This window comes from Coenobita brevimanus, chromosome 79, assembly GCF_032717465.1.
Source record: "Coenobita brevimanus isolate Jiangsu-jjx chromosome 79, ASM3271746v2, whole genome shotgun sequence".
Taxonomy (NCBI): Eukaryota; Metazoa; Arthropoda; class Malacostraca; order Decapoda; family Coenobitidae; genus Coenobita; species Coenobita brevimanus.
The window spans coordinates 34,874,192-34,901,323 of NC_137032.1; the positions used below are offsets into that span (position 1 = coordinate 34,874,192).

At 42.0% G+C, this 27,132-nt stretch overlaps 1 pseudogene; it reads left to right on the plus strand.

Moving 5' to 3' along the window:
* Positions 1–19,498: 19,498 nt before the first annotated feature.
* LOC145409108 (uncharacterized) lies at positions 19,499–20,068 on the plus strand (annotated as a pseudogene).
* The last annotated feature ends 7,064 nt before the right edge of the window (positions 20,069–27,132 follow it).

The window sequence follows — 27,132 nt, forward strand, 5'->3', positions numbered from 1 at the left end:
TCCTGAATGGCGTTCCTTATCTAATGGAAATCTCATTCACACAAAACTGACCCTGTCAAAGAATAGAAGAAGAAGGAGAATAACAACAGCAAGGAGGAGGTGGAGGCTTAGATTACTGCACATCAACTACTGTACACAAGAGTAAATAAGCCAGAGAATTATGGTAATTTTCACCGTCACAGTCTTGCTTGAGAATACAGTCCAGAACAATTGGCTTACACTGAGGCTCCTGATTTTGCTACAGTAGCCTAGTCAAGAGGGACTTGCAGAAGCAGATTTAGTCCAAGAGTCTGGCCGACTTGAGAACAAAGAGGAAGACAAGCAATTGTTCTGTATATTTTACAGTAACTGACAACCTACTGCCTACAGAAAAGAAACATGAAGAAAGTGACTGTAACTCTGATACCTTCAGAGACATATCAGCAGTTAGGAACTTTAGCTGTCAGTCCTTTCTTCAGGCTCTTCATAACCTTCTTTATCCATTCAGTGTCGGATCTCTCATGACTTGTAGTCGTTTCAGTTATTTGGTTGTAAGTCACCACTTCCTTCTCGTTTTCTTGTTCAGCAAGCTCGGTCAGCATCTTATCCAATAAATCGTAGCAGAGTCCACGGCTCCATTGCCCTTTGCGCATGTCTTTGAGGATGGTGTATGGAGTTTGTTCATTCCTGTTATAGCTCAGTTTTTTCACTTCTTCCAAATGTTGTCTTAGTTTAGTGAAAAGATCCTCAAGCTCTTTTGCAACACCTTCAATTTTTTTCCAGATTTCATGAATACTTGATTTTAACTTACCTTTTGCCTCAATTTGTTTTTCAAAACTGGCTTTGGTGTTTTCGTCAATCTCGTACATTTTTTGTGGATCGTGAACATTAGTTGGGTGCGTACAGTACTTGCAGTTTGTTTCCTTCATTCCCGGACAAAGTCCATGTTTTTTATATACAGCAACACCAGAAACAACAATTATGGTGCTTGCCACAGCTACAGCGCCAACACCAGCAGCACCAACGGCTGCCAGGGTTGCAGCTGTGACTTCTGCTCCACCTATAACAGTAGCTGTGGCTCCAGCTGCAGCTCCACCTGTGACTACAGCTGCAGTTCCAGCTGTTACTCCAACTGCAGCTTTGTCGGCAACATTATCTCTCAGATCAGCTGCAATTCCATCTTCCACTCCAGCTGTTTCTTGAGCTGCAATTCCATCTTCCACTCCAGCTGTTTCTTGAGCTGCAGTGCCATCTTCCACTTCAGCTGTAACTTGAGCTGTAATTCCATCTTCCACTCCAGCTGTTTCTTGAGCTGCAATGCCATCTTCCACACCAGCTGTGACATCAGCAGCAGTTCCATCTTCCACACCAGCTGTGACATCAGCAGCAGTTCCATCTTCCACACCAGCTGTGACATCAGCTGCGATGCCATCTTGCACTCTAACTGTGACATCATCTGCAATGCCATCTTCCGCACCAGCTGTGACATCAGCTGCAATGCCATCTTCCGCACCAGCTGTGACATCAGCTGCAATGCCATCTTCCACACCAGCTGTGACATCAGCTGCCATTCCATCTTCCACACCAACTGTGACATCAGCTGCAATGCCATCTTCCACTATACGTCCAACGCCTGGTAGTTTAAGCAAACGATATTTAATGTTACTTCCAACTACCTGGAAAGCTTCATCCCAGGTTGTATTTCTGCAGGGATTCCCACAGATACTTTCACACTTTGTACACCAGTGAATGTGGATATCTGACGGCTTTGTCATCATTAGGGTACAGATCTTGTGTGTGGAACTGTTCTCTATTTCATTCAGTGACTGATTCTCATTTTGGTAGTCATCAAATATTTTGGCCATGGCTTGTACTGCATTCCTTATTTCTGACTTAGTTGTCTCCAACTGAGCAGTTTCTGCTGCCAGCTTTCGGGTTTGTTCAATGTTCACCCCATCGGACTTCTGTAAGTCACTGAAAAACCGGTTCAGTTCTTCATGTCTGAAATTCCATCTTCCCTGCAGTAGAGATCCTGTGCTAGATTCATAAAATCTTGGTAAATTATCCAGCCTATAGGTATTCTTGGGATGGACACCACATTTTTCCAAAGGCTTCACAACCATAAGATTGTCGTCCTCTGTAGCAAATGTTGCCAATAAGTTTGTAATATCGGCAACATCTCGCCCCAGGATGGATGTAATGTAGTCAAGAACATGCTTGGTGGGTTGTGATAATCTGTTTTGAGTTACCTGGGCAATAATAGCTATGCAGTTCAAAATGTCAATTCCAAAATCAGTCATCAGAAATGTTCTAATTCCACTTCTTATATAGTCATCCAGTCCCTTTGTATCATTAAATCCAGGTGTGTCAACCACGAGGTAGTTACAGTTCCCAGGCATACCAGGCTGGTGGTGAATCACAAACACTGTGATGTAGGCCGTCTGACTGTCTACCTCGGAAGCAGAATCATACACATAGTCTTTCAGTTGGAACCTGAAGGAGTCACTGAAGGAGACACCAAAGAGGTGGTTGACCATGGCATTGATGGCAGAGGTCTTACCAGCACCCGTCTCACCCAGTAGCATCAATGACTTACTGACTGCTGCTCTCTCCTCCTCTGGCCCCACACCCAACACTTGTATCTAGCCCCCAGCTTGACCACTATTGCCCCCTTCCTCACCCACATCCTTCCTCCAGTCTCCCAGGTCCCCCACCCCCAACCCTGCCGCCTCCTGTGGCGCCATGGAAGGGAGGATGGGTGTCACGTTATTTTTCTGTTCATTAATAGTTGTGGGGAAGCTGATAACTATGACTTATATGATGAACTGTTAACTGTTGCATGGTTCATGACTCGAAACTAAACCACTCATGAAATCCGTGTCATTCATAATAACAGCCATTACGGTATGTAGAGGCTGTATAAGGTGACAGAATTTTCAAAACTTTCCATAATCATGACATGCTATTATCGGTATATTTTCTGGCAGATCATTTCTTATATATCACCACCAATAACTGCGCACAGCGGCAATGATCACCGCGTTCGGTTCGTCCTAACGACCGAACGAACCTGGTGAAGTTCCATACCTGTCAGTGTTACCAGATGCAGAGAGCATTACACCACCTCGCTGGTGAGCGAGGTGTTTCTGTTTGATATGTCCGCAACTGTACTGTACATCCTTTCCACAGCACTTCTCTGTTACTAGCATAAAATTCTGTGTACGGTACCTTTCCACATGATTTCTCTGTGATTTACATAAGATTCTGTGTACATCCTTTCCATTGCATTTCTTTGTTACTGGCATAAGGGTCTAAGTGTGGTACACCCGGCAACAGTTCCGCCTGGGCCCCCCAGTAGCGAAATATAGTAGATGTGGCAGTAGTGTGTGTGTTTGTTCGTCTGTTCATGCTCGAAAAATGTTCGGATCGTCAACTATCTCACTCCATTGTGAACGTGATTCGGCCTTTGAGTTCACTCCATAGATGGCGGTGTGTGGTTATGGGGGAGAGACGGGAGGTCAGGACGGTAGGTGGGTCGGAGCTGGGGGGAACGAACAGCTAGGTTGTTTGTATTGGACATGATAATAGTTTTCCCAGTCATTATTGTGGATCGTTTCAGGTTACTGACACTTTGTATTCCTAAGAACAATAAAAAAAATGAAATATTGTTGCATTGCTACCCGTTACAATATATTCCACGATGATTGGATATCCTCCATAACTTATTCCCCCTCTCTCTCTCTCTCTCTCCCGCCCCCCCCTCTCTCTCTCTCTCTCTCAGGTCATTAAGTAATCAGTATATAGCATTATCAGCACAGATTAAAGAGGATTTGTCTTTTAATTAAAACTGCTGACAAAGGCCGATTCACGTTCAGAATGGAGTGAAATAGTTGACGATCCGAACATTTTTCGAGCATGTACAAACGAACAAACACACACACTTCTGCCACATCTACTATATCTCGATACTGGGGGGCCCAGGCGGAACTGTTGCCGGGTGTACATCCTCTCCATATCACTTCTTTGTTACTAACATAAGATTCTGTGTACATCCTTTCCAGAGCACTTCTTTGTTATTAGCACTAGCATAAGATTCTACATACAGAATTTACATTACAGTCTCGACCTAGCCATAGCCGCTAACAGATGTATTACTCAAGCCACTATCAGATAATTCCTGCTAATCTCCAGTCTATCTTAAATTTATCTTCAACATTCATTACGTAACTCATTATTGTACACTTCTCGCATGTATATTTACGTCATAGCGTCATAGCCTGAATCATACACTACGTACCCATAGTCGCTAACCAATGTACTGCTCAAGCCACTGTCAAAGTAAACGCTAGTGTGTACCAGTGAAGGACATGTGCCAGTAAACAATAAATAAATACAAGTTGTGAAGAGAGAGAGAGAGAGAGAGAGAGAGAGAGAGAGAGAGAGAGAGAGAGAGAGAGAGAGAGAGAGAGAGAGAGAGAGAGAGAGAGAGAGAGAGAGAGGGAGTGAGTGGTGCCGTGTTGGGAGAAATTTCGGCCATCACTATCTCACCCCTGCACTGAACGTCCTCTTATCACCCACCACTGATAAGGCGGTGCTGTCATCATCTGAGGTGCGAGCTAATCCTGCTATGTTGTGCTTCAGGACTGCTCTGAGGCTACTTCTCTCTCCTAAATGCAATGTACCTTTTAATGCCTTCACGTTTTATAATACGTACTATAGCTAATGTTTGCTTAAGGGCGCGTAGCTACAGTCACGAATTTATAACCACTGACTGTAAACAACTGTATTACGCTGAAGAAGGTAAGACCCACCACCTTCCTTTGTTGTATAAGTACTCTGCATACCTTTACAACTAAAAATATTTCCTCTCCCTCTCTCTAGCTATATATGTGTGTATGTATGTATGTATAAAATCTAACTGTGACTCAGCACCATTACATGTCCACTCAGTTCGTACTTTCCATAAGCAACTGGTATTTTTGCAATGTAAGGGAGAAGTAAGATTGATAGTGACCTCAACGGATAGACAGGAATGAGAGAGAGAGAGAGAGAGAGAGAGAGAGAGAGAGAGAGAGAGAGAGAGAGAGAGAGAGAGAGAGAGAGAGAGAGAGAGTTAGAATGGAAAAAAGGAAATAGGGTAGCCTAAAGAAAGAGGACATACTCTTCTAGGTGCTGCCTAGCATGATCCAACCGGCCTACTGCAGTTATCCTCTCTTCTTCTGTTCTTATGTTCTTATACTCCGTACAATATAAATCAGGAATATGTGACATAAAATGGAGATCATAGGCTAATCATGTGCTTAATATTTGGTCACTCAGCGGAAGGGATGATTTTCGTCGACTTTCAACTTATTGCACTTATGTTAGAGGCAGAAAAAGGCAATACTACAACAACGTCGTTCTATAGCACTTCTTTGTGATCAGCACCACATTCTTGAGTCGATATCTTGTGACAGCTGAGCATTCAAGATGGAGATGTGACACTTTTGGGCCAGGTAAGAGTGAAAAGAGTACAGTAATGCCAAAGTAGCCACACTACCACACCACAACATACCACCACCACACTACCACACCACAACATACCACCACCACACTACCACACCACAACATACCACCACCACACTACCATACCACAACATACCACCACCACACTACCACACCACAACATACCACCACCACACTACCACACCACAACATACCACCACCACACTACCACACCACAATATACCACCACCACACTACCATACCACAACATACCACCATCACACTACCATACCACAACATACAACAACCACACTACCATACCACAACATACCACCACCACACTACCATACCACAACCACACTACCATACCACAACATACAACAACCACACTAACACACCACAACATACCACCATCACACTACCATACCACAACATACAACAACCACACTAACACACCACAACATACCACCACCACACTACCATATCACAATATACCACCACCACACTACCACACCACAATATACCACCACCGCACTACCACACCACAACATACCACCACCACACTACCATACCACTTTTTTTTTTTTTTATAACAGAACGGAGGAAGGAAAAACAAATGGGGAAAAAAAAAATAATCCATACACCAGATTACTGGTGTCCTCCATTCATAAAATATCTGTAACAGCTAGACTAGAACAGTTGTGGGTTGAAATTTGGAGGAAAACAACTCTGGGGAAGCGAGTTCCAGAGAGATGCAGTTCGGGGAATGAAAGAATTCTGATAGGCAGAAGTTCTGCAATATGGTTGAGTGACATTCTAGTCATGAGCGCTACCAGATGCCCGTGTAGCACGAGGGAAGGCATGGAGAGGTGGCACCATGGACGCAACTTCGTCTGAGCATTTGCCAAAAAAATATCTGTAAAATAATGCAAGGGAGGCAACATTCCTTCTTACTTGCAGGGGAGGTAGTTTATATGTAATGGCAGGGTTGTTAATGATTCTAACAGCTTTATTCTGAATTTTGTCCAGTTGTCTCAATGCAACCTCTCCACAACCATTCCACAAGGGTGAGCAATATTCAAGCTGAGAGCGCACATGACTTATAAATTATAGCTAACTGCTCATCGGCGAAGAAGTTACGGACTCTGTACAATAATCCAAGTTTCTTTGAGGCGGCCTTAGCAAGTGATCTGACATGAGAGGTCCAGCTGAGGGCACTGTTAAGTGAGACACCAAGAATTTCAATACTTTTGGAGATGGGAATATTAGTAGCAGTGAAGGTAATGTACGAATCTGGCAATATCTGTCTATTAGTAAACTGTATATATTTAGTTTTATTAGCATTGAAAGAGACAAGGTTGTTTTGTCCCCATTCACTGATTGTAGCTAGATCTTGATTTATGGAGATGGCTGTACTGAGTTGAGAGGTAGAGATATTAGACTTTGTAAATGGATGTCTGAGTGTGAATGAACTATGTAGTGTTGAGTCATCTGCATATGAGTGAACGGGGTTGTGAGTGACAGATAAGAGATCATTAATATGAACCAGAAATAGGGTTGGCGCCAGAACTGATCCCTGCGGCACGCTGGCGTTAATTGAGTGGAAATTCGAATATACATCATCTACTTTTACTCTTATTTTCCTGTCACTAAGATATGAAGAAATCAAAGGAACAAAAGACGTTAGTCCATAGCAAGGGAGTTTGGACAGCAGGGAACGGTGCCATACTCTGTCGAAAGCTTTAGAGATATCAAGAGCTACTGCATGAGTTTCTCCAAAAAGATCAATTGATTGATGGATGGTATGAGTTAAGAGATTGAGTATGTCAATGGTGGATCTTTCGTGGCGAAAACCGTATTGTCTATCACTAATTAAGTTGTTGGATTCAAGATGTTTAATAATATGCTTATTAATTAAAGTTTCAAATACCTTACCAAGAGAAGATGTGATAGCTATTGGTCTGTAATTGGAGGGGTCAGACGAACTTCCTTTCTTCGGAACTGGGTGGATATTGGCTTCTTTCCATGAATTTGGGAATAAAGATGTACGTATGCATAGTCTGAATAATTTGGCTAGGACAGAGGCAAGTTCAGGGGAACACTTTTTCAAAACAATTGGCGGAATTCCATCTGGGCCTGGAGCTTTGTTGGTAGGCAAATTGTCTAGGATGGATTTTACGAATCTTGTCTGTATTTTAAGTGGGGCAATTTCGGGAGAATCAAGTTCCAGTACTGAGACATTCTGGCTGGTATCATCTATGGTAGAGTTTCTTGCAAAGGTACTAGCAAAGATATCTGCTTTCCCACGTGGGTCATTTGTAATATTGCCATCTGAAGATTTTAGTGGGGGAATGGAAGATGACTTGTTAAAGTTATTATTGAAAGAATTAAGAGTTGACCAGAATATTCTATTGTCATTAGGGTTGTTAAGTAGTTTTGATGCTTGCTTTTGAAGAAAGTTTGATTTAGATAGATTTAATACAGCTTTTGCATGATTTCTAGCAATTTTAAATTGGGAGAGTGATTCAGATGTTTTTGATTTTAAGTAAGAGTTATATGCTAATGACTTTTGGGCTGTTGCTCTGGCACAATTGCCATCAAACCATTTTGGAGAGTTTGATCTTTTAGTGAACTGTTGACTTGGTATGAATAAATCCATACCAGCTAGTATTAAGTCGCAAATGTGGGACTGGGTAGTATTGGGATCACTAGAGAAGAAAGACTGCCATGGAACATCAGCAAGATAATTTCTAAATCCATCTCAGTCTGCCCTGTCAAAGTGCCATCGGATCACCCTGACAGGTTCGGAATGGGGAGGTGTAGGAGGGTTAACTAATGAGGCTTTGATGAGATTGTGGTCAGAAGATCCAAGTGGTGACAGTACCTCTATCCTGTATTGATCTGGATTATTTGTCAAGAATAAATCCAAGAGATGGGCATTATGGTCAGGATTATCAGGTATTCTGGTTGGTTGCTTTACCAACTGGGTGAGATTAAACGATTCCGCAAACAGCTCACATTCTAGACCAGCATCGTCAGTCCGGGCAGAATGCAATAACCATTCAACATTGTGTATGTTAAAATCACCCAAAATGGTAATTTCATTGCCAAGGACAAGATCAAGGTTACTCAACTGAGTGGATATGGAATCAAATACACTGGGTTCCGAAGAAGCACTGGGGGAACGATAAACTACACAGATATATTTGGTAATGTTTTGGCAATTTAATTTATATAATGAGTAATCAAAACTGGATGAAGTGAAGTTTAAAATAGTATCAACTGCATACTGGGATTTGATATAACAACAGGTGCCGCCCTTGTTTCGAAAGTTTGTAAGGAGATGGTAACCGGGAAAACAAAATGGAGATATATCGGTAGAGGGTGAGATTTGTGGTTCTGTGAGGAAAAGGGCCAAAGGGGATATGGACTGAAGGAAAAAATGAACTGAGTTTAAATTTGTGGTAAGGCCGCGGATGTTGGTAAAGAATAAGGCCGCACCGTCACCTCTTCGCCGACGAGCATTCCCGGAAATAGCAACAGTCGCTGTCACAACATACCACCACCACACTACCACACCACAACATACCACCACCACACTACCACATCACAACATCTCACCAGCACAATAACACACCACAACATCTAACCACCACACTACCATACCACAACATACCACCACCACACTACCACACCACAACATACCACCACAACATTACCACACCACAACATACGACAACCACACTACCATACCACAACATACCACCACCACACTACCACACCACAACATACAACAACCACACTACCACACCACAACATACCACCACCACACTACCACACCACAACCACACTACCTTACCACAACATACCACCACCACACTACCACACCACAACAACTCACCAGCACAATACCACACCACAATATCTTATCACCACACTACCATACCACAACATACCACATCACCACACTACCATACCACATCACTACACTACCACACCACAACATAACACCACCATACCACAGTATCTTACCACCACACTACCACACCAGTGAAGCAGTGACATCATAACCAACCGTGCGCCCTGATTGGCTGTTACTTCCACGATAGGTACTGGCTTAATGCAGATTGCAGGTCGGATTCCTATATAAATGGCCGACCTGGTTGCTTTACTTATTACCTCCAGACGAAAGGCAGCGTGCACAGAATCCGACAGTTGTAAAGGTAACTATTGTATATTTATAAGTTAGATTAGTCAGCCTTGCCACAGCTACACCATACCTCTCACACTACAACACCACACCATCATACATTACTCACTTCATCACCACACACCAACCCACCACCACACCTCACCATCATACATTACTCACTTCATCACCACACACCAACCCACCACCACACCTCACCATCATACATTACTCACTTCATCACCACACCTCACCATCATACCCTACTCACTTCATCACCACACACCAGCCCATCACCACACCTCACCATCATACAATACTCACTTCATCACCACACACCAACCCACCACCACACCTCACCATTATACATTACTCACTTCATCACCACACACCAGCACAACACCACTGCAATACCACACCATCATGCCTCACTACCACACAACTACACCGCCACACCTCACTACCGTGCTACCACACCTCACAAACACACCACCATACCTTAGTACTATATCACCAAACCACCACACCTGACTACCATTCTCACACCACCACACCTCACCACCACATCACCACACGAACACACCTCACAATCATACAACCACACCAACCCTGCACCATACCCCACCTCAACACTTCACTTCCACGCAACCACATCTCACTACCAAACACACCACCAAACCTTACCCTAATCACTAAATATAATATATGCACCTATAATCACAGGTGGGGGCGCTCACTATCCACTCACTCGATGTAGTGCTGCTTTGGGTGTCTGCCCTTTCCTCCCTTCCTTCCTCGTCTGTCTTTTCCTCATTCTTTTCTCTTCCTTCTGCCTACGTGTAGCTCTACACTCCCTCTTCTGTATTTCTTTACTTCATTCTTTCTTCTTCCTTCTGCCTATGAGTGACTCTAAGTGACAAGCCAAATGGTTTCCTGTACACCACGAAACCGTTTACTGTGCTGGGTGGTAACCATATAATTAAATTATAGCGACCGGTGGTTTACAGGTTAAGATGCTCCAATCGGACTGAGCCGGTGCAGGTTTATATCCAAGGGATGGTTGGGGTTTATTGCTCACCCAATGCCACTCAGGGATAGGTGAGGCTGGTCACTCTCATCTAATGTCAGGACCAACTTGCCTAGCCCCGGGTTCCTAAGCTTCTAATGGGACAACGAAGGATTATATGATGAATGGATGTGTGTGTGTGTGTGTGTGTGTGTGTGTGTGTGTGTGTGTGTGTGTGTGTGTGTGTGTGTGTGTGTGTGTGTGTGTTCTTACCTAATTGTATCTTTACAGGAATGAGTCCAGCTCGTACTGTCCCGTGTCTTAAACCATATTTATCGTACATATCCTTAAATGTGTGAATTGTTTTGGCACACACTATTTCATTCGGTAGTGCATTCCATTGATCAATTGCTCTGTTTGGGAAACTGAATTTTCTTACGTCTTTATCACCTCTCTTCTTATGCAGTTTTTTGCAGTGTCCTCTTGCTGATGCTTCTCCATATGTTAAGTAATCATTTATGTCTATTTTCTCCTTCCCTGATATGCACTTATATAGCATTATCATGTCACCTCTTTTCCTTCTCTCCTGTAGTGTTGGTAGATTCAGTTTATTTAGTCTTTCTTCGTAGCTTAGGTCCCTTAAGCTTGGTATCCATCTTGTAGCGGCCCTTTGAACTTTTTCAATCATGTCTATGTGTTTTTTGAGATGAGGACTCCAGACTACTGATGCATATTCCAGGGTTGGTCTGATGAATGATGTTATTATCCTTCTTAGCATGTCTTCATTTATGTATGTGAATGCTATTCTCATATTTGCAAGCAGTGTATACATGTTTCGTACCTTCTCGCTGATGTGGTCAGCCGGAGATAGTCTGTTATTGATAATCACACCTAGGTCTTTCTCTCTTTCTGATGTGTATAGGGTTTTATTTCCTAACTTATAATCCCAATCAGGTCTTTTTCCACTTTTACCAAACTTGATTACCTGACACCTGTCCACATTGAATTCCATTTGCCATGTACTACTCAATTCATGAAGTTTATTTAATTCTTCTTGTAGCTCTTTACAAGAGTCTGTGTTAGTAATTCTCCCTTGTATTTTTGCATCATCTGCAAACATATTCAGATAGCTCTCATTTCCAGTGTTACTGTTTATATCATTTATATACACTAAAAACATGATTGGTGCCAGCACTGAACCCTGTGGTACTCCACTAGTCACTTCTTTCCATGATGACTAGTTTCCTCTTAGTACTGTTCTCATTTCTCTTTTTATGAGAAAGTCTTTCATCCAACAAAACAGTTTGCCTCGAATTCCTCCTTGATGGTACAGTTTCCATAAAAGTCTTTGGTGTGGTACTGTGTCAAAAGCTTTCTTGAAATCTAAATAGATACTGTCCACCCATCCTTCCCTTTCCTGTATTGTGTTTGTTACTCTGTCATAGTAGCTCAACAGATTAGTAACACATGATTTTCCTTTTCTGAAACCAAACTGTCTTTCTGTTATCATACTGTGTTCTTCTAGATGATTTACCCAAGCTTTTCTTATAAGCTTTTCTAATACCTTGCTTACAACACTGGTCAGTGATACTGATCGGTAGTTGAGTGGATTTTGTCTATTTCCTTTCTTGAATAAGGGGACAATATTTGCTTTTTTCCAAATATCAGATAGTTTACCTTGACTCAAGGATTTCTTGAAAATTAAAAATAATGGTTTACTTAACTCCTTTGCACTTTCTCGTAGTACCCAACATGAAATTTCATCAGGACCACTTGCTTTTCCTCTGTCTAATCTACTTAACTCCTGTATTACTTTTTCTGCTATTTGTATATCTGGTAGTATGTGTGGACATGCATGTTCCACATAGTCCCTCTCAAAATTTTTTTCTTCTGTAAAAACTAATTGGAAATTCTTATTTAGTGCTTCACAAATATCTTTCTCTTGTGTATAAGTGATTCCCTCGTCCGTAATTCATTGTATTATATCTTTTACTTTGGTTTTGTTTTTGATATAGCTGTAAAACAGCTTTGGTTGATCACTACTTTTATTTATTATATCCTCCTCAAACTGTTTTTGGGCTTCCCTCCTTATTCTTGTATAATCGTTTCTTGCCTGTTTGTAATTATTATACGCCCTTTCACTATTATGTCTTCTGTATCTATTCCACAACAAATCTCTTCTTTCTTTTGATTTTTTACATTCTGTATTGAACCATTTCTGTATTTTCTTATCTGCTTCTTTGTGCTGTGGGATGTACTTCTGGACTCCTATTTCATAAAATTCACAGAATTTTTTATATACAGCATTTAAATCTTGTCCTCTAAGCTCATTTTCCCAATCAACTTCTAAGAAATACTTCTTTAGGTCTTGATAATTTCCCTTTTTATAGTTTAGGCTCTTTTTGTAACTGTCATTACTGTTTACTATGTCATATGCTATCCTGAAGTTATAATTTAGTACTGCATGATCGCTTTTGCCGAGTGGAGGGTGATATATTAAACTGTCAATATCATTTTCTTGCCTAGTAAATATTAGATCTAGCACTGAAGGTACATCAAGTCCTCTTTTTCTGGTGGTTTCCCTCACATGTTGCGTTAGGAAGAACTCTTGTACGAGATCCAGGAGCTTTTGGTCCCAACAGCTTTCTTGGCTAATTATATCTAGAGTATTCCAATTTATATTTGTATTGAAATCCCCGGTTAATATAATTCTTTCTGATTTCTCTTCCATTTTATGTAGTAATGATCTTAAACTCTGAATTGTACTCTCTGCCAGGTCCTCATATTCATCTCTTTCCCATGTGTTTGATCTGGGTGGCATGTACAAATTGGCTACAATTACTTTACCTTCAGATGTGTTGATCTCTACTGCAATCAGTTCTACTTGTGATGGTATATCTAGTTTTATTTCATTGACTTTTATATTTTTCTTAGTTAATATTATAATTCCTCCTCCTTTTTTTAAAATTCTGTCTCTTCTCCATATATTGTATTCCTCTAAGTTTAGTATGTCATTGGATATCCTTGGTGTTAATTTTGTTTCAGTTAGGCATATTATTTGTGGTTCATTTTCTCTGACATAATCATTCATCTCTAGTAATTTAGATACCATTCCATCCACATTTGAGTACATCAACTTTATCATCTTGTTTATATACTTGTCATAACATGGTTCTACTACCTTCCTCCTTTTTCTTCCTTCCTGTTTGTGTACCACTTTCGTACCTGCAATCCTATTACTTTGTAAAAAAATTTCTTCTTCTCCTCTTCTGATCTTCTCTCATTTTTTGTTTTTGCTTCCTCCCTTTTCTCTTTCAGTAATTCCAGTTCCTCTTGTGTTAGGCATCTTTTTATCCATACATTTTTGAACTCCTCTTTTTCCATAAGATTCTTTGCATTTTTTAGTATCTCTTCCACAGTGTCTACACTCTGGAAAGTCACCTGTAAAGGTCTTGTCTTGGTTTCTCATATTTCCCAAACCTTTTGTGTTCCTCTACGTCTTTACTACAGATTTCCTCTGATACTTCTTTCAGTAAGCTCATTACATTTGCCATCTCCTTTTTGTCTCCTGTGATCTTGTTTTTTACTTCTTCCTCTTCTATACCAGTGATTACTATAGATTTGTTTATATCTACTGAATCTCTAACTTTGGATTGTTTTGGATTATTCTTTTCACCTCCTTTTTAATGCTTTTTTCCTCCATCCTTGTTTCTAAGTCTTTCTTTACTTTCACCATTTCAGCATACGTGGTTTCCACATCATTTTTGTAGCTTTGCACAGCTTCATTCACCTGTGTCATCTTCTCCTCAATATCACTGCTATGGTCTGTAAGACTGCTTACTTGCCTGATTTGTCTCTGTGTCATTTTTGAACTCTTTCATAACACTCTCGTGATTGACTACTGTACTTGCCATTTCACTCATTTTCTTCCTAAGTGTACTCAATTCCACTGTTAGTTCACTGATGGTTGTGTCTTTCTTATTGGCCTCCCTTCCTAGTTTTTCTATTTCTTCCTTTTGCAAGTGCATCTGCTTCTTTATTTCATCAATTTCATTTTTGAAAGCCATTTCTAGTTTGTTTACACGTTCAACCAGTCTATTGTGAGTCTCCACTTCAACCAGTTCTTGGTAGAAATCATCATTTTGCTTTTTACCTTTATCCCTTTTCTTTTCCAAATTTGCTTTACTAAAGTATGTATCCATTTTGCAATATTAAAAGTGCAGACAATGTACTTACAATCCCCGTGTGTGTGTGTGTGTGTGTGTACCCACTTGGTATCTGGGACTCTGATTTCGTGTACATAAGACATCGACCGTAATTATTTTGGACAATATCTTATCGAGGTGTCAACAGATGAGTTTTTTTTTTTTTTTTTTTTATGTGTTCGACTCTGGGCATAGACTTCACAGCCTGCTATCAAGGCCCAGCAGTCCTCCTACATACCATACACCTCTACATGTCACCACTTCAGCACTAACACCCACCGTCCACACTGAATACATTCTAGGGCAGTCTCATACAGGACTGGTGTATTGGTATTAGCGGGGGTATTTTTACGACATGTCGGCGGGTCTTCTGGTAGATCAGTAATGCCTGATTTAATGAAATTCAAATCCTTATACTGTTCCCTGCCCCAGCGGGGATTTGAACCAGGGTCCGTTAGAACGGCAGGCCACCTCTCTACCGATTGAGCCACTGTTGATCACCACAGCACAGAACAATGCCTCACCACCACAGCACACCACAATGACTCACCACCACAGCATACCACACCACAACGCCTAACCACCACAGCACACCACAACACCTCACCACCACACCACAATACAATGACTCACAACCATAGCATACCACACCACAACGCCTAACCACCACAGCACACCACAAAGCCTCACCACCACACCACACCACAATGCCTCACCACCATACCACACCACAACACCTCACCACCACACCACACTACAACGCCTCACCACCACACCACACCACAATGCCTCACCACCAAATTACCACACCACAACGCCTCACCACCACACTACACCACAATGCCTCACCACCACATTACCACACCACAACGCCTCACCGCCACACTACCACACCACAACGCCTCACCGCCACACTACCACACCACAACGCCTCACCGCCACACTACCACACCACAACGCCTCACCACCACACCACAATGCCTCACCACCGCATTACCACACCACAACGCCTCACCACCACATTACCACACCACAACGCCACACCACCACACCACAACGCCTCATCACACTTACACACCACAACGCTTTACGACCACACTACCATACCACAACGCCTCACCACCATAACACACCACAACGCCTTACCACCACACACTACCACACCATAAAGCCTCACCACCACACACTACCACACCGAAACGCCTCACCACCACACTACCACACCACAACGCCTCACTACCACACCACAATGCCTCACCACCACATTACCACACCACAACGCTTCACCACCACAGCACACCACAATGCCTCACCATCATATTACCACACCACAACGCCTCACCACCACACTACCACACCACAACGCCTCACCACAACACTCTCACACCACAACGCCTCACCACAACACTCTCACACCACAACGCCTCACCACAACACACCACCACACCGAAACGCTTCACCACCACACACTACCACACCGAAACGCCTCACCACCACACACTACCACACCGAAACGTCTCACCACCACACTACCATACCACAACGCCTCACTACTACACCACAACGCCTCACCACCAAACTACCACACTACAACGCCTCATGACCACACCGCCACACCAGAACGCCTTAGCACCACATTACCACACCACAAAGCCTCACCATCGCACTACCACACCACAATGCCTCACCGCCACATTACCACACCAGAACGTCTCACCACCACACTACCCCACCACAACACCTCAGGACAACACCACCACACCACAACGCAGTATCGGTTACAGTCCCTACACCAATAAAAGTGTGATAAAGTACAGTCGCGTTAATTAGTATGGATACAAATGTGGTCATGTACCATACCGTATACTGTAACGTCTACCGCAGTTTGGCAATGGAAGTAGGCTATTTCACTTACCACCTGCTTCATTTATCATTAGCCCAGTGCATCAAGCTGTAAATGGAAAAATTACACATTCCAACAACAACACTGAACATGGCTGCAGACAACCCATGCATGTGTATCCTCATTTGTGAATGTGACTGTACATCCAACACCAAATGTTGGTGTGCCATCCTCTGTTACCGTTGTGTGGAAGCTTGGTGACTGTACAGTACATAGGCTATATATCAGTCTGTTGGCACCAAGGCAGAACGCACTGGATGTGTGCATCTGTAACATCAGTAGGCTTATACAGTGATTTTTCTCAACGTTCATTATCTGTTAGTGATGACTGCAGCATTCCTGAACATGTCCTCAAATTCTGGTTTATCATTCCAGTTTGTTTTTAAAAATGCTTCCATTTTGTCTGAAGAACAAACTGTATTTTCAAATGCATAACTGTCATATCACTAAAAATTCAAATCCAGCGCCAAAGATGGGCCTGTGTTGCTGGCAAACCATACAATACAACGACTTTAAAACAACAGATTATAAAAATCCAAGAACAGTGCACAGTGACTGCATCACTATCCTACAGTACTCCTCAGCTTTTACTGTAGTCAATATTTACAAGGGTATAGTTATAAACCTCATCAACTTAAATGCCTAATTTCAGTCTGGTCTCATTATATGAATATTCACTAGCCTGTGTGATAAATCACTAGAATGATATATAATTAAAAACTTACATCCTTTTTCGGAATACCATATACAAATTGGTTCCGCTTTTGCTAGAATGATATTTTCGATGGCTGCCTTGCATGACACACACAAATGCTGACTGTCAGCTGTGAGGACCAAGATGGCTGCCCAGTGTTTGCATTTGCTGTGATTGTCTGCCTTTCGCTCTTTTTTGTGCATGAAAGGCTACTGAAATACCATCGCTGTCAACAAATAACAGTGCAAATGCTTAGCAAAATTAACAGTGCAATGTGCAATATTAAGTGAAGTGATAGTTTCTATGTGTGAAATGCTGAAACTTGTGACATGGAAATCATGTCAACCTTACGTACCCAGCTTCCCCAGTCAGCTGCTAGAAGCAAGATGGCCATCCAGTGTTTACATTCGTTGTGATCATCTACCTTTCATTCCATTTTGTTAATGAAAGGACACTGAAACACCACTGCTGTTGCCAAATAACAGTACAAGTACACAGTGCAGTGTGCAGTATTAAGTGATGTGATATCGTACCTTTTTGTGTGGTGTGATTGTCCAGGCCCTTCAGCTGTCCCACAGCCTCGACAAAGGGGGACCATTCTGGGACAGACTTCAGGTGGGTGGCAAGGTTTTTTTTTGCAATTTAGGTTTTGTGGTTGAAGCTACCCTCCCTAACCCCACTGAGCCTGTGTTATATCAACCTTGCTGTGAGATAAAGTGTCATGTGATAGGTCATCACTTGACGCAACATTATCACACAGCGAAAATGAACTGAATCTAAGGATGCCAGTCAAATGACAGTATACACTCCATGCAGTTTCAGATCCCAATGTAATGCCATCAGCAACACAGCCTTGGCTGGTTGGCCCAATGACATTTTGATTTAATTCTGTTTATAGTTACCAGTATATGACTTATTCATCTTACGTGATACGGTACGTGTCTTGAATGTAAGGATCTGGGTAGCCTACAGTACCTATAGTCCTTTCACCACAAGAAGTCCGTTCAAGGTGGGGCCCACCTGGTGAATCACCTCTAGCGACGCTGCCAAATCAACCGTAGTACATGCCTCTCTCTCTCTTATTTCCCATCTATGTGCTATTTGAAATTTTTTTTATATTCTGTATATAGTAAAGGAAGCTATATAGTACATTATCACTTTTTAGAATTATAACAACGATTTGAATAAATTCTATGACACGTGGCAGAACTTTTTTCCCATGTTGCCACGCCGAGGTCGGCGAGGGACCCAGGGTCACTCCCTGTCTAGCCACCACCCAGGATGGAAGGTCCCACAACTCCCACCGGCTCCCGCTCGAGAGTGCTGCATAGCATGGAAAAGGAGTTCATATACAACGTTAACAAGTATTTCTCAGAAGAAAAGGCTTGTAATGGATTTATAATCCCGCCTTCAAAAGCATCTGCTCGCACTGCGAAAGCCACCAACGTTTCCGAGAAAACAGTTCAACGAATTTGCTCGAAACGGACATTGACGTCACCAGAACGGCCTATGTTTTTATCACCACGGAAGAGGAAATGTGCTGCACCTGTTACGAGTCTTGACGATTTTGATAAATGTGCAATAAGAAGAATAGTCTGGGATTTTATGAAAGGCATGAAATCCCAACTCTGCAAAGAATTCAAGAAGACCTTAAGGCAAAAATATCCTTCAGTGGCAGCATAACCTCCCTTCACAAGATTCTGCAGGAGATTGGTTTCAAATATGCCAAGGTTCATGGCCGCAAATTCCTTATGGAGAGGAATGATGTTGTGGCTGCTCGCACAAAGTTTTTGCGAGAAATAAAGCAAGTAAGACAGTCCTCCCATAATATCGTGTATCTGGACGAGACTTGGGTGAACCAAAATTACACGGTTGGAAAATGTTGGACAGACACCACATCACCACAAGCCACTGGAGTACGACAGCCAACAGGAAAAGGAAGTCGTCTGATCATTCTTCATGCTGGAACGAAAATGGCTTTGTAGACAACGCCGACTTAGTGTTCCAAGCCAAAAACGACGGGGATTATCATAACCAGATGAATTCACCACTTCTTGAGGAATGGTTCAGGAATCAGTTGCTTCCAAACTTTTCACCAAACTCGGTAATCGTGATGGATAACGCTTCCTATCATTCTGTCAAGCTTGAAAAAATTCCTACTTCATCATGGAGATAATCGGATTTGCGGGACTGGCTGATAAAGAAGGGAGTGGAGCCCCAAGATAACTTATCTAAAGCAGAGCTGCATGACCTTGCCAAGAAGTTGGATATCACCACAACCTACGTAATCGACAAGATTGCAGAAGAAGCAGGGCATTGGGTTTTGAGATTACCACCATACCACTGTCAATATAACCCGATTGAGCTCATTTGGGCTCAGGTGAAGACTCATATAGCCAAGAAGAACACCTTTAAAATGGCTAACCTTAAAGTTCTTGTCAAAGAGGCTCTCAGTCTTATCACACCACAAAGTTGGATGGAAGTAGTGGGACATGCCGAACAAGTACAAGATGAAGATGCACAACAAGACATAGCAGCTGAACATTTCGTAGAGTCATTCGTCGTCAATATAACAGAAAGTTCTGATGACGAAGAAGATTATGATTAAAGATCAGAGAGAGGATTAGGCCTACAGGGGAAACCTCTTAAAAATAAAACCCGCCTAGACTTTTACCTCATAGGTGGTGCGGAAAAAAAGTTGAAAATAAATAATAAATATATACAATATATATATGTATATATATATATATATATATATATATATATATATATATATATATATATATATAGAGAGAGAGAGAGAGAGAGAGAGAGAGAGAGAGGTGGGATGGGGGTAGGTAGGGAGACAGTGATGATCCGATAATTGGTGGTCAAATTGGCAACGTCGCACTCGGGGAAATTCCAACTTCTGCCACACCCTGAACGGACTTCTTGCTGCGAAAGGAGTATAGTATCAGATCCCTACATCTCAAAATGGAGTACGGTACCCTTAGCCTATAATGGGACTGGCTTTTAGCTACGGTACCAATAATTCAATAAGACAAGTTCAGTCATCTGGCTGTTTAGAATTCAGGGCTTCAACAAGGTCTGGATATAAATTCTGTACTTCAATTAAACAAAGTCTTTCTTCCATTGTCAGGGCATTGTGATGGCGGCTGGAACACTGAAAGATCGCATGAAGAGTGGAGAGTGGAGTGAGCCTATTGGAAAGAAGGGGAACATCGAGCTATTTCAGCTGAAGACCAAGATTATCAAGTTAGATGGGAATATGAAAGTGATGAGCACATGTACTGGGCAAGGAAAGAACAATGCTGCAGCCAGTATGATCCAGGTACCGGTACTGCATCCACAGACATGGCCAGTAGTGTCCAGTGTAAAACAGAGTGGGGCATGGATGCTCAATGAAGCAGTCAGTAACATAAAGGAGGTGTATGAGACAGGTACCAGAAAGATCAAGGAATTCACAACATCCAGTAAAATAATGAAATTAGCGGGTGAAAAGCACTCCAGCAAGACAGAGGACATTGCAGCAACCAATATGATACAAGTGTTGGGTGTGGGGCCAGAGGAGGAGAGAGCAGCAGTCAATAAGTCATTGATGCTACTGGGTGAGACGGGTGCTGGTAAGACCTCTGCCATCAATGCCATGGTCAACCACCTCTTTGGTGTCTCCTTCAGTGACTCCTTCAGGTTCCAACTGAAAGACTATGTGTATGATTCTGCTTCCGAGGTAGACAGTCAGACGGCCTACATCACAGTGTTTGTGATTCACCACCAGCCTGGTATGCCTGGGAACTGTAACTACCTCGTGGTTGACACACCTGGATTTAATGATACAAAGGGACTGGATGACTATATAAGAAGTGGAATTAGAACATTTCTGATGACTGATTTTGGAATTGACATTTTGAACTGCATAGCTATTATTGCCCAGGTAACTCAAAACAGATTATCACAACCCACCAAGCATGTTCTTGACTACATTACATCCATCCTGGGGCGAGATGTTGCCGATATTACAAACTTATTGGCAACATTTGCTACAGAGGACGACAATCTTATGGTTGTGAAGCCTTTGGAAAAATGTGGTGTCCATCCCAAGAATACCTATAGGCTGGATAATTTACCAAGATTTTATGAATCTAGCACAGGATTTCTACTGCAGAGAAGATGGAATTTCAGACATGAAGAACTGAACCGGTTTTTCAGTGACTTACAGAAGTCCGATGGGGTGAACATTGAACAAACCCGAAAGCTGGCAGCAGAAACTGCTCAGTTGGAGACAACTAAGTCAGAAATAAGGAATGCAGTACAAGCCATGGCCAATTTATTTGTTGACTACCAAAATGAGAATCAGTCACTGAATGAAATAAAGAACAGTTCCACACACAGGATCTGTACCCTAATGATGACAAAGCCGTCAGATATCCACATTCACTGGTGTACAAAGTGTGAAAGTATCTGTGGGAATCCCTGCAGAAATACAACCTGGGATGAAGCTTTCCAGGTAGTTGGAAGTAACATTAAATATCGTTTGCTTAAACTACCAGGCGTTGGACGTATAGTGGAAGATGGCATTGCAGCTGATGTCACAGTTGGTGTGGAAGATGGAATGGCAGCTGATGTCACAGCTGGTGTGGAAGATGGCATTGCAGCTGATGTCACAGCTGGTGCGGAAGATGGCATTGCAGCTGATGTCACAGCTGGTGCGGAAGATGGCATTGCAGATGATGTCACAGTTAGAGTGCAAGATGGCATCGCAGCTGATGTCACAGCTGGTGTGGAAGATGGAACTGCTGCTGATGTCACAGCTGGTGTGGAAGATGGAACTGCTGCTGATGTCACAGCTGGTGTGGAAGATGGCATTGCAGCTCAAGAAACAGCTGGAGTGGAAGATGGCATTGCAGCTCAAGAAACAGCTGGAGTGGAAGATGGCACTGCAGCTCAAGAAACAGCTGAAGTGGAAGATGGCACTGCAGCTCAAGAAACAGCTGGAGTGGAAGATGGAATTGCAGCTCAAGAAACAGCTGGAGTGGAAGATGGAATTGCAGCTGATCTGAGAGATAATGTTGCCGACAAAGCTGCAGTTGGAGTAACAGCTGGAGCTGCAGCTGTAGTCGCAGGTGGAGCTGCAGCTGGAGCCGCAGCTACTGTTATAGGTGCAGCAGAAGTCACAGCTGCAACCCTGGCAGCCGTTGGTGCTGCTGGTGTTGGCGCTGTAGCTGTGGCAAGCACCATAATTGTTGTTTCTGGTGTTGCTGTATATAAAAAACATGGACTTTGTCCGGGAATGAAGGAAACAAACTGCAAGTACTGTACGCACCCAACTAATGTTCACGATCCACAAAAAATGTACGAGATTGACGAAAACACCAAAGCCAGTTTTGAAAAAGAAATTGAGGCAAAAGGTAAGTTAAAATCAAGTATTCATGAAATCTGGAAAAAAATTGAAGGTGTTGCAAAAGAGCTTGAGGATCTTTTCACTAAACTAAGACAACATTTGGAAGAAGTGAAAAAACTGAGCTATAACAGGAATGAACAAACTCCATACACCATCCTCAAAGACATGCGCAAAGGGCAATGGAGCCCTGGACTCTGCTACGATTTATTGGATAAGATGCTGACCGAGCTTGCTGAACAAGAAAACGAGAAGGAAGTGGTGACTTACAACCAAATAACTGAAACGACTACAAGTCATGAGAGATCCGACACTGAATGGATAAAGAAGGTTATGATGAGCCAGAAGAAAGGACTGACAGCTAAAGTTCCTAACTGCTGATATGTCTCTGAAGGTATCAGAGTTACAGTCACTTTCTTCATGTTTCCTTTCTGTGGGCAGTAGGTTGTCAGTTACTGTAAAATATACAGAACAATTGCTTGTCTTCCTCTTTGTTCTCAAGTCGGCCAGACTCTTGGACTAAATCTGCTTCTGCAAGTCCCTCTTGACTAGGCTACTGTAGCAAAATCAGGAGCCTCAGTGTAAGCCAATTGTTCTGGACTGTATTCTCAAGCAAGACTGTGACGGTGAAAATTACCATAATTCTCTGGCTTATTTACTCTTGTGTACAGTAGTTGATGTGCAGTAATCTAAGCCTCCACCTCCTCCTTGCTGTTGTTATTCTCCTTCTTCTTCTATTCTTTGACAGGGTCAGTTTTGTGTGAATGAGATTTCCATTAGATAAGGAACGCCATTCAGGACATGAAGGATGTTAACAATGGAAGGTAAAGGTCCTTGATGGAATTGTCCCTGTTCCTTAGAGCTGATAGATAAAATGCATACCGGTATATATATCACTGGTCTATCCTGGGAAGAGGAAAAAAATACCGAGGGTTTATGCCTACTGACCACATGGGGATCAAGGGAGACAATATATGTTTGCTGTGTCTCAGTCTTCTCATGAAACACAATCTGCAGCAGTCTTCGTCCATACAGTCAGACAAGAATTCCCCTTCTGTACTGCTGCCATACCCAGAAAGTAATACTGAAACCATTGCAGATATGGCTGCTGATATTAGTGCACGGTACTGAAGAGGGAGTAGCCTAATTGAGAAAAAGATTGATAAAAAGAGGATGGGCAAAAAAAGGCCTGTATGAATAAAAACAAACATAACCAACAAGACTGGAATCAACAAAGCAGCATGACAGAAAAGTAAAGCCAAGGAGCCGACATAATAGGTAATCCCGAAGCTCATACTGTACTGTAGTGTAATGTAAATCCCCAGCCCTAGTGATACGACACTGGGAAATCCTTTATAAATCTTGGGCATATTTGACTACAAAACTATCGTCTAAACTTTTATCAAAGGTGAGATGAACTAATAAACTCTATGAAGCAGTAAGGATCTGCCCTCATATCAGCACACTTAAACAGTCATAGAGTTTAAAAGTACCAAATTATTCAGCTAAGTGGTTAGTGACATGCCCTGTTTTCTGAAATGATGTGTGTTCGATCCTGGAACAGTGTGATTAATTGAATTTTGTTAAAACAGACTTCACTGATCTTCCATAGGATCAACCAATATTTAGAATTCGGTCAATTAACTTTCAAACGAACTACGGTACCGTAGTTAACTTAATCCAGTTCAGTCAAGTTAACTAGTTACCTTAGCTAACTTTAGAATATTATTAAGTTAATTAAATGACTTTCCTGATTTGTAACAACTCCACTGAAATAGTATGGACCACAATATGTCTAGAATTATTCAACATTTTCATATAGTTATTACAGGCTTGGTGTTCATATATATATATGTATATACGATATATACCGGAATTAATGACTGTAATTTTCCCAATTTAAATATTTTTGTCCATTTTAAAGCAAAGTTTTACCTTACAGATGTTTACAAGGATTAATGTTTCTTTTTCCTTCGTCCATAGCCTATGTAGGTATAAGTACAATATGAAGATGTCTGTTAATTCAGTAATAATTATACACTGATGGGCTTAAGCTTCTGATCTAAATACCATATAGGATACCTGTGTTAATTCAATGTCCCTGCTCAATGCCCAGTAAGGTGTAGACAATAAATTAATAAATAATCTCCCTGTTTTCTGTATTCCCCCTTGCAACACACCCCCTCCATCCCTTCACAACCCACAAAAGCATCCCATTACTCTCTCTCTCTCCACATCATTGCAAAATACTGTATTCAATGTTGGCAACAGTAGGCTACAGTATATACACATTTTTACTCATAGTGTTTTGTTTGCTGCATCAGAGTCTCCTGTCAAAGGTATAACAAATACGAGAACATAACTGGGACTGCATATATAAAGATTTTTAATTTGTATTATGATGCTGTTCAAATACTCTTTGGAGCAATTTCTTATTTAATAAATGTTCCCTAATCTCTCTTACCTTATCAAGTCAGTGTTTTTTATGAGTGGGTACTGTCCCCTATCGCAATATCTGCCAAGTCTCTACAGCCTTGCCAATATGGCTCTTGTCATTTTGTCTCTGCCCCCTTTCTTTGATCCTCCCCTCCACAGTCACCTTTCCCTGCCCCTTCATACCCCATCCACATTCACTCACACAGATTTCCTCTTCACTATTTTCCTACCGTACACTATATTTTTCCCCCCAACTCTCTTCCTCTACCTAGAACTGATTATGAAAAACTATATTGTTCACATACACACCCACACACACACACACACACTCCATAAGCACGTGTGAAGTGATATTGGTATGTTTAACTACGCCATAATACGAGAACAATTACATAATAACGGTATCATATACAGTACTTAACCTATACATGCCGGAGTTTTTCCGACTTCGCCCACTCCTCACTACGGGGGATTTCCATAATTTTGGCAAAAATACCCCTACCTCAAACTCTCATATCTGCCAAACTAAAATAGGTACAGAAAAATTTAAAAATACATAAGACTCACCAACTTCCTCTTTCCAATGAAAGTATCCCAAGGCCTCCAGGTGGTCCCGTCAATGAGTAAGATTAAGTTAAAAATGACTGGTTTTCCATTTTTTGGCGAGCTGTTTCCGAGCATGCACCACTGGCAGTGACCTTGGACTCGCTGGCTAGCGTTGGCAGCGCTGACCGGAGTGGTGATTGTGACACTGCACGGCCTTCCTTTGAGAGAACCCGGAATTTTCAACTCAATCTTCGACTTTTCCTTACTCACCATCGTAAGGATGAGTCATCACCCCGTTCATGTGGCTCCCCACGGAGTTTTCCGCCCGTTTCATAGAGCCACTATGCTCTGTAGGTGTGTGGGAAAAGAATAGCTCTTTGATTTTCTGTAATTACTTTTTGCATCAACTGTAATAATTTCCCTCTACTATGGCAATTATATTTGCACTTGACATCACGATTGTGGGTAATTGCACTTTAAGAAGTGAATGCTCTGCCTGTTTCACGCAGTATGGTTGAGTATGAGCCAATTACTCGTTCTAATATTGTAATTAAATTGTACCGTACTAATCAGGGGCATCGTGAAAATATTACTAATGTTATACACAACTTACAGTTTTTGTACTTCACATCACAAATACGTTTGTTCTCACATATTCATCATTATTTTACAAGAGGTGACGGAAAAAAAAATTAGTTATAGCCGCACACGCCTGGTTTTCTTTCATGTAGCAAGTAGGGTTACTCAGGGTATTTCTAATCATTGTTTCACAAATAACCTTAAGCAGTATATAACACTTACTGCACTGCACTTGTAAAACTTATTATAAAACACTTATAACAGTTACTAAATATAACTTACATCTTACATTTCACTTATGTATGAGGAAAAAACACTTGTGCATACCTGTTTACTATTTACAATTTCCCATACACCCGCTCAGTACTCACGCTCAGAGTGGTACTCGCAAAAACATTTAGGGTATAGGGGAGCCTTGCACTCCGCACATTGGTAGGCTATCTCTTGCCATGCGGGGGGACGGCGTTTGGTGGTGCTGCAGACATGGCATCGCCTGTACACTTGATGACCTACAGTGGTATGGCCAATCTCTACCGGTCTGTGCCGCCGGTAATAATCAGCATAGCTTAGCCTGTCAGCTGACGGAGTTGTCTGCTTCCCCCGCCTCGTACCTGGCACCTGTGCAGTTGAATACTCTTCAAGGAGTTCACGTGCAAGCTCTCTCAAACGTGTAGAGAAAGAGAGGTTCCTTGATGACCTCTTTGAACAGTATG